The sequence below is a fragment of the Dermacentor andersoni genome, chromosome 3 (genome assembly GCF_023375885.2).
Source record: "Dermacentor andersoni chromosome 3, qqDerAnde1_hic_scaffold, whole genome shotgun sequence".
Lineage (NCBI taxonomy): Eukaryota > Metazoa > Arthropoda > Arachnida > Ixodida > Ixodidae > Dermacentor > Dermacentor andersoni.
The window spans coordinates 193,647,016-193,656,132 of record NC_092816.1 but is presented as its reverse complement, the minus strand read 5'-3'; positions in this window follow the sequence as shown (position 1 = coordinate 193,656,132).

Below are 9,117 nucleotides of genomic sequence, written 5' to 3'. Positions count from 1 at the left end.
ATGTGTCGCCTTTTGTGCCTTGTATCACTGGTATAGTTTGAGATTCCTCTCAAGTGTGGGAAGACTTACATTGGACAGAGGTGGCAGGTGCTTCAATATTAGACTAAAAGAACACAAACATTCAGTTAACAACCCTAATGCTTCACATCTAGCGTCACATTGTTTCAATTGCAGTTGTAAACCTTTGTTTGAAGACACAAAAGTTCTTTCAACACACAAATGCCAAACCACCTGGGAAATAATCGAGGCATTCCACATTAAAAGATTAGGAGAGACGTGCGTTAGCCATGCATATTTGTCTCTGTTGGAATGCGGATTTCAGTATCTTCACTACACGTGTGTTAATCTGAAGTAGTGTCTATTTGTTGTTTCCTTTTTTATTTCCCTACTTCCTGATATGTTTAACTGATGTCTTCATACTTTGTCATGTCCTTATGCTGCGGTTTTTTGCATTCACCTATAGATATATATTCTTCGTTTCAATAAAAATATACTTGAGAGTTGGCGCTCATCCTATGTGCTTCGAGTCTGTGTCCGCGTCACTTAGTGCTACAATCCAACATCATGTTACCGTACCAACTTGCCCAACTTTCTATCCTTGTGTTCACATAGACATACCCAGGCTTGTTCTTTCTTATGTGGTCGGTAATTTTCGTACTTTATGATAAGGTGCAGTGCTTTTCGAATGAAAACGTGATAGTTCATAGTCAGGTTATTGAATAAACTTTTCTGCTTAAAATTTAATTGAACAAGCCTGCGCCATTATTCAGTGCTTATATCTTTGTAATGGTGTGGTATTACACCTTACCTTCCTTCTTATTTTTAATATGTGCAAACAATAATATGTAACCATTTATCTTTAATGAAATAATAAATACTTTTCTTGTGACATCTCGTCAGAAATTTTAGAATGATTTTGTTCAATCAGGTAACCTTAGACTAGCTAATTGTTATTCTGGTAGCTTAACTTAGAATGCCTGTGAGATATCCAGTGCAAGCACATGGTGAAAAATAAGCGAAATTATTGGGTATAAGCTGGTCACTGGCAGTAAATGGAGCATACATAAATTTCAGGAAATAATGCATGCTTATATAATAAAAGAGCATGCACAGCTGCACATGCAGTTTTGTTTGTAAATGCTGGAACATTATTTTAAGTGGAAGCGCTTTGTTGCACTTTGTTCTTTGGCTTTCAGTGCTACCTTTAAGTCATTATATATGTGAAGGTAGTAGTAGAAGCATCCCGTGGAGATAACTGACAGCTTTGATGATGAAGGTATAAAATATGTGCTTAAAACGGCAAAAAACTGCTTGACAGGGAAACGTAGGCTTCTGTAGTACTGCACTTGTTACCGTCGCCAATCCATGCATTGTTTGCGCTCTATTGGATTCAATATTAGCTACAACAACGAGCTGTGGTCTCTTTTCCTGCTGGTCGAGCTGGTGTTGCTGCGAAAATTTTTGACCAAATGGAGGTTTTTATTTATTTCTGAAATGCATGTAACATCATGGCTTTTGGCTGTGTTGTTTCCGTGGAGTGATAAGTACTTGTGCCCCAAGGTGAGGCAGATCCTGTGTCCTTAGTGCAGCGCGCGTTGTACTTCCGCTCTGCATCCTGCCGGCAGTGTACTACCACTGCAGAGGAAGACCAAGAAAAGGATGGCGTGTGTGCATTGCTGCTATCGTGAAACTCAAATTCTTTGTCTTAAAGGGTCGCACGTTATATATGCTACCACATGACAGGCCAGAAGCGCAATATGACGACGCCTCACACATTCTCGCTCATACTGACAAGGTAGTACTATAGCTAAGGCTAGGCAGCATTCACAAGAGCTGGTCGGCCCATTTACTACATGGTTGTAGTGAACGCTAACATACTTGCAGTGATAACACCCTTTTGGAAGGGTTTTGTCCATGCTACACCCATATTGAAAGGATGGTGTCTGTGTTACGTCCATATAGAAAGGGTGTTGTTTGTTTTACACCCATAGGCAAGGTGACGTCATATAAACACCCTTTCTTTGTGGAGGTGTTAATTTACACCCCTTAGCTTGGGGTGTAGCAATACAACCAAAAAGCGTGTCACCCATGGGCCAAGTCATTTACACCCTTAAGGGTGTTTAATTTTTTAGAGTGTAGGACAAACCTGAATTGGTGTAGGAGAGGGTTAGTCGGATGACACTGACGTCGGTCTATTAATGTTATCGCGGGTACAAGCAGTAACGTCAGCTAGCCCTCAACTTTAACTCAAGCATTTTCCTTTTCCCGCTCGCGCTGTTCGCGCGCTCGCTCTTGGTATTTATCTTGCTCCTACTGAGCCTAATCAAAAACGCTATCATCTCCTCTTTTGATAAGTTTAATTCTTTAGCTACTACAGCCAAACGTTCATAGTCCATCTCTGCAACTCCCGATAATCGGTGACACGGCTGGTGAAATCCTGGCAGGCTCACCAAATGTTGTCACCAATCTCGGAGGCGCGCGTTCCTGAGATAGAAATGTGGTACGCAGAGCGGCACCACAGACAGTATTTAATTATCCCGAGAACTCCACAGAAGAAAACAAAAACTAACACTCAGTAACCATGCACATACGTTAAAACCTTACAAGATACAAACACAAAGCTAACAATCAATTGTAGAGTTCTTGTCAACACGTAAATTTTCGTCCTTGCAGGTCACAGCAGTCTGACCACTTTAGCCTGTCTGGCTGCGCCGCTACGCGAACGAAATGTTCTTACTTTCTGTCGCCGGCTTGTTTCCTCAAAGTCCGAGCTTGGCGGCATCTCGTCCGTGGTCGATAGTCTCGCCGATCCTGTAGATGCCGTTGCATGCATGTCAACTGGCAATCCGTATACGATGCCTGTGTCCCAGTCGTCGTCTATGACGTGGCACCGAGTCCTAGCTGATTAAGCCTAGCGATGGGCTTAGCCACCGCTTCCTTCTAAAGCGTTGCTCAGGTGTCGAAGAAGGGGGACTGTCCGGAAATACCGTGGGACGCAGGAGCCAGGCCAAGGAGCCTCGCTCAAGCGTCGTCGACGTCTGCAGCCAAGAGTCGGGATGCCACCATCACGGCCTCCATAACCGGCTCGGGCCCGGCGCCTCGATCCTCCGGAACTTGCCCCTCCTGCGCTCGTGCCGCTTCGATCCCTTTCCTCTCGTCGTCGTCGTTGTAGTCGCTGCGAGACGAATGTCTCTTAGGCATGACACAAGGAGGTCGCATAAGTTATGTTTGACACTAAAGGAATTTCACATTTTGGAGAACTACAAGGGGTCTTACGTAAGAATCGTATGTATGGCCTCAAGATTCTCTAGAATATGATAGCTCACTTTGTAAAAGCACAATATCAGTGAAATGGTGACATTTGAAGAGCGCAAAAACACGCATTGCCGAGATTTTCTACGGACAAAGTCATCATGCGTAGTATAGTAGAAAGGATGGTCTATTGCAACGCATAATTGTGTTGAGTTGGTCACTTTTTCTTATTAGGGTATCTGAAGGAATTAGGGTAGCTGAAGAACCTATGTAGATGTTTTACAAGGTATCTACCCAAGCGTTCTATACTCCTTGATTACGTAATGGCGCTGTGACTGTTCGTATCTCTGCTGAATCAAATGTCTTTTCGTAATCTATGAAAGCCATATAGAGAGGCTCATTGTATTCTGCGGATTTCTCAGTATCCTGATTAATGACAGGGATGTGATCCATTGTAGAGTATCCCTTCCTGAGGCCAGCCTGTTCCCTTTGTTGACTAGAGCCCCGTGTTGCGTTTATTCTAATGGTGAATATTTTCATAAATATTTTATCTAACCCTGGGAGTAGGCTAATGCGCCTATGGTTTTTCAATTCTCTAACGTCTCCCTTTTTATTAATTAGTATAATGTTTGCATTCTTCAAATATTCTGGGACCATTGCAGTCGATTGACACTTCGTATAAAGAGCCGCCAGCTTTCCAAGCGTTATGTTTCCTTTATCTTTGAATAAATCGACTGTTATTCCATCTTCTACTGACGCTCTTCCTCGTCCCATGTCTTGCAAGGCCCTCCTGACCTCATCGCTATTTATAGGAGGAGTTTCTGTATCCTGTTCATTACTGTTTCTAGTTGAGGTATCCTGACTACTCCGGATTTGTACAGGTCAGTATAGAATTATTCCGCTGCTTTTACTATATCTTCGAGATTGCTGATGACATTACCATGCTTATCTTTCAGTGCATATATCTTGGTTTGTGCTATGCCAAGTTTCTTTCTCACTGATTTCCGGCTGCATCCATTTTTCACGGCTTCTTCAGTATTTCTCACTTTGTAGCTTCGAATATCGCCTATTTTCGCCTTGTTGATCAGGTTTGACAGTTACGCGAAATGTATCTTACCTCTTGAGTTGGACACTCATTTCTTGTCGTTTCTTTATTAGGTCCTTTGTTACTTGGGAGAGCTTGCCTACTGGTTGCTTTGGGGCCTTGCCTCCCACTACAACTGCTACCTCTGAAGCCATGCTAGTTACGGTTGCATTCAGTAGCTCTATGTCATCTTCATTTCTCGAATTTGTGTGTTTGTATGTGATGGTCATACATACAGTCATTGCTGGGTTAAGGAGATCTGCCACGTGTCGCACCACTGGTGCACTTTTCCTAAGAAGTTATATAAGGTATCTGGTCACTAATAGATTTTACTTCTGTATATATGACACTGTCATCTGCGATTAAACTCGCTGTAATTGAGGCCGATTCTTCGATTAGGTCGTTAATATATACCAGAATCAACACAGGCCCAAGCACTGAACATTGAGGCACGCCTGATTTGACGTCACAGACCCTGGACCTATTTTCATCAGTACTTACGATCTGTCGGATATCAGTAGGAAAGTCCTCCACCCATTTGACTATGCCTGTATCTCCTATAATAACCTTTAGTTTAATTAACAGTTTTCTATTATTAACCTTATCAAATACCTTTTTGAAGTCGAGAAAGATCAGATCTATTTTTCCCTTGCCATCGATAACTTTGCTGAAATCGTGAACACTTTCTAGTAATTGTGTTACGGTTGACAAGCCCTCGCGAAAACCATGTTGATAGTTACTAAGAATTTTGTTCTGTGACAAAAACTGCCGAATGTACTTAGAAACGATATGTTCTAACACTTTACAACAGCCGGACGTTAGCGCAATGGGCCTGTAATTGGCAGTAGGTGTGGTGTCACCGCCTTGAAATACGGGTATAACTTTACTCATTTTCCATTCTTCAGGAAGTGTACCTGACCGTAGTGACTTCGCGAAGATAATGAAGCGGTACATCGCCGTCCATTCAGCATACCCCTTTAAAAACAAATTCGATATCTCATCAGGACCTGCCGATTTCTTTGTATTTAGGTTGAGCAGAAAGTTTAATATTCCTTCATACCTTACCCGCAGTTCCTCTGCAACTGGTACCTGTTGGCGTACCTCAAATATTGACTGCTTTCCATCATCACTGGTCAACACACTAGCAAAAACTTATTGAAGGCCTCCGCTATATGACCTTTATCCTCAGCAAGTCCCTCTTCTGTGCTTATTTTAGTGACTACCTTCTTAGTTGGAGCCATGTGCCTCCAAAACTTTTGGGGTGATTCCCGTAGAAAAGTATCCATGGTGACACCATAGTACTTGTCCCTGGATTCCTTCATCATAAACATTAGCTGTTTAGTAAGAATAGTACGTACGAGGGAACATCCCTCTTGCTATGTCATCATCATCCCTCATCACACCTTTATGTCACCGTTCCTCCTCCCCCTATGCAGAGTAGCGGGCTAGAGCGCCTTAGCTCAGGCCGACCACTCTGCTTCCTTTCAATTAGATAATCTCTCTCAATTTATCTCTTATAGCTGTTTACTTAAGGTTGACATATCATCGCGCAGAGCAGAATAATATGTACGCTTATAAAGTGCCCTATGCCTCGCCACTTTTCTTTTCAGTTGTATGATCTCTCTCGTAATCCATGGGCTGTGCATTCGTTTTGTTTTGCATTTGAGAGGTACATAGCGGCCTACAGATTTGTGAACCGTTGCTTAAAGTTTAACCATAACTCATCGATGTGCGCAGATTCATATCGACTATCAAACTTGTCAAACGGGAAGGCTAGTTCATGTATTATTGCAGTATCATCCGCTTCAATAAACTGTCTGTAATATGAAACGAGCCTACGGACCCTTTAAAAGGAGCTTATATTTAAAGACAATCTTACAATCGAGTGACTATAATCATGACTCACATCATACGTGAGAAGTGCCATGTGTCGGATGAGAAACGCGGTGTTCACGGTTGGATTTACGTGTCGCCGTAGGTGTGCTGCCACCGGTGTCCACAACGTCGTCAAATACAAGGAGCAAGAGTACCGGAGACTCGACAAGAAGTCCATTGACCACTCCAACAAAGACGGCTACCAGGACTACCACGACCACAACTAGAAAGAGGACTACCACCACGACCACAAGAATGCCGACAACTTCGACTACCTCGACCAGCCGGAAAAGTAAGCCATGCGTGATTTCTACGCTAAAAAAGATGTCGCAGTTTCGCCCGAATGGCGACGCATCGATTGCGTTGGCGAATTCATGTTGTGGTAGCTATACGAAGTAAGGATATTATCTTTATTGGCTGTACAAACTCATAAACATAGCTATACTAACGAAATCAACAAGCATGGTGTTGTGTGCGCACAAGCAAACTTCAACACATCTCACTCAATGATCACGGAAACTAGCAATCAAAATGCTGGAGTGGTGTGGAGTGGTCAAAAGCAGCAGCGTCAGCTAGCCCTCAGCTTCAACTCAAGGATTTCCTTTTCCCGTTCGCGCTGTTCGCGCGCTCGCTCGTGACATTTATCTTGCTCCTACTGAGCCTAATCAAAAACGCTATCATCTCCTCTTTTGATAAGTTTAACTCTTTAGCTACTTCAGCCAAACGTTCATAGTCTATCTCTGCAACTCCCGATAATCGGTGACCCGGCTGATGAAATCGTGGCAGGCTCACCAAATGTTGTCACCAATCTCGGGGGCCTGCGTTCCTGAGATAGAAATTTGGTACGCAGAGCGGCACCACAGACTTTATTTAATCATCCCGAGAACTCCACAGCAGAAAACAAAAACTAACACTCGATAACCATGCACATACGTGAAAACCTTACAAGATACAAACACAAAGCTAACAGTCAATTGTAGCGTTCTTGTCAACACGTAAATTTTCGTCCTCGCAGGTCGCAGCAGTCTGAGCACCTTAGCCTGTCTGGCTGCGCCGCTACGCGAAAGAAATGTTCTTACTTTCTGTCACCGGCTTGTGTTTCCTCAAAGTCCGAGCTTGGCGGCATCTCGTCCGTGGTCGATACTCTCGCCGATCCTGTAGATGCCGTTGCATGCATGTCAACTGGCAATCCGTATACGATGCCTGTGTCCCAGTCGACGTCTATGACGTGGCACCGAGTCCTAGCTGATTAAGCCTAGCGATGGGTTTAGCCACCGCTTTCTTCTAGTGCCTTGCTCAGGTGTCGAAGAAGCGCATCGGGGACTGTCCGGAACTACCCTGGGACGCAGGAGCAAGGCCAAGGAGCTTCGCTCAAACGTCGTCGAGGCCGGCAGCCAAGACTCGGGATGCCACCATCACGGCCTCCATAACCGGCTCGGCCCCGGCGCCTCGATCCTCCGGAACTTGCCCCTCCTGCGCTCGTGCCGTTTCGATCCCTTTCCTCTCGTCGTCGTCGTTGTCGTCGCTGCGAGCCGAATGTCTCTTAGGCATGACATAATGAGGTCGCATAAGTTATGTTTGACACTAAATGAATTTCACGTTTTTGGAGAGAACTACAAGGGGTCTTACGGAAGAATCGCATGTATGACCCCAAGATTCTCTAGAATATGACAGTTCACTTTGTAAAAGCGCAATATCAGTGAAATGGCGAAATTTTAAGAGCGCAATAACACGCATTGCCGAATTTTTTTACGGAGATAGTCATCATGCGTATTATAGTAGAAATGATGGTCTATTGCGACACACAATTTTCTTGGGTTGGTCACTTTTTCTTATTATTACGGTATCTGAAGGAATTAGGGTCGGTGAAGAACCTCTGTAGATATTTTAAAGGGTATTTACGCAAGCGTTTTATACTCTTTGATAACCTAATGCAGCTATGACTGTTCGTATCTCTACTGAATCAAATGCCATTTCATAATCTATGAAAGCCATATAGAGCGGCTCATTGTACATTAGGGATTTCTCAGTATCCTGATTTATTTATTTATTTATTTATTTGAGTACCCTAAGGGCCCGTTAGGGCATTACATAGGGGGGGGGGACGAGAAAATTCAAGCATGAGTGAAATGTGTACAATGTAAATATATGAAGCCATTAGAAACCATAAAAAACATCTACCAGAAAAAAACAAAAAAAAGAAAGAAAGAAAGAAAGAAAGAAAGAAAAGGGTAACGAAATTTATACAATGTTTAGTAGCGTGAAACACGCATAAGAACCTAAAATGTGATGCAAACAATCAGTACCCATCGGATCACGAGTTTAAGGACACAATCAAATAAACATTTAGGTAAACAGCCTAGACAGTTACATATCAGATGAAACGGAAAGAATTTTACACAATGCCAAGCACTTGAAAACACTGTTTATGTAAATATTCAAGAAAATATGGGTGCTGAGAGGTTGACACACTCTAAAAAGGTTAGCAGTGCTGCATGAAATGATTCCGTAAGCGAGACAATGTTTGCAGGTTGCGAGTTCCATTCGGCAATAGATAAAACTAGAGGCGAATTTTGATAAGCGTTAGTCCTGGCAAATATAGGTTTTACTTTATGAACATGGTCTGTGCGAATATGGGCTCGAGCGAATGCAATGTTGCTGTGGCAGAGGCTATGGAAGAAGGTCAACCGTGATAATTTCCTGCGCATGTCAAGTGAAGGGAGATTAAGTAATTTCTTTAAGGCGGACACACTTTGATATCGAGAGTATGAGGTTAAGATGAACCGCGCAGCTTTATTTTGAACTTATTCGAGTAGGTTCGTGAGATTAGAGTGATGGGGGTGCCAAATTATTGACGCATATTCTAAAGGCCTGATAAGAGAACTGTATGCGCGAAGTCTGGTATC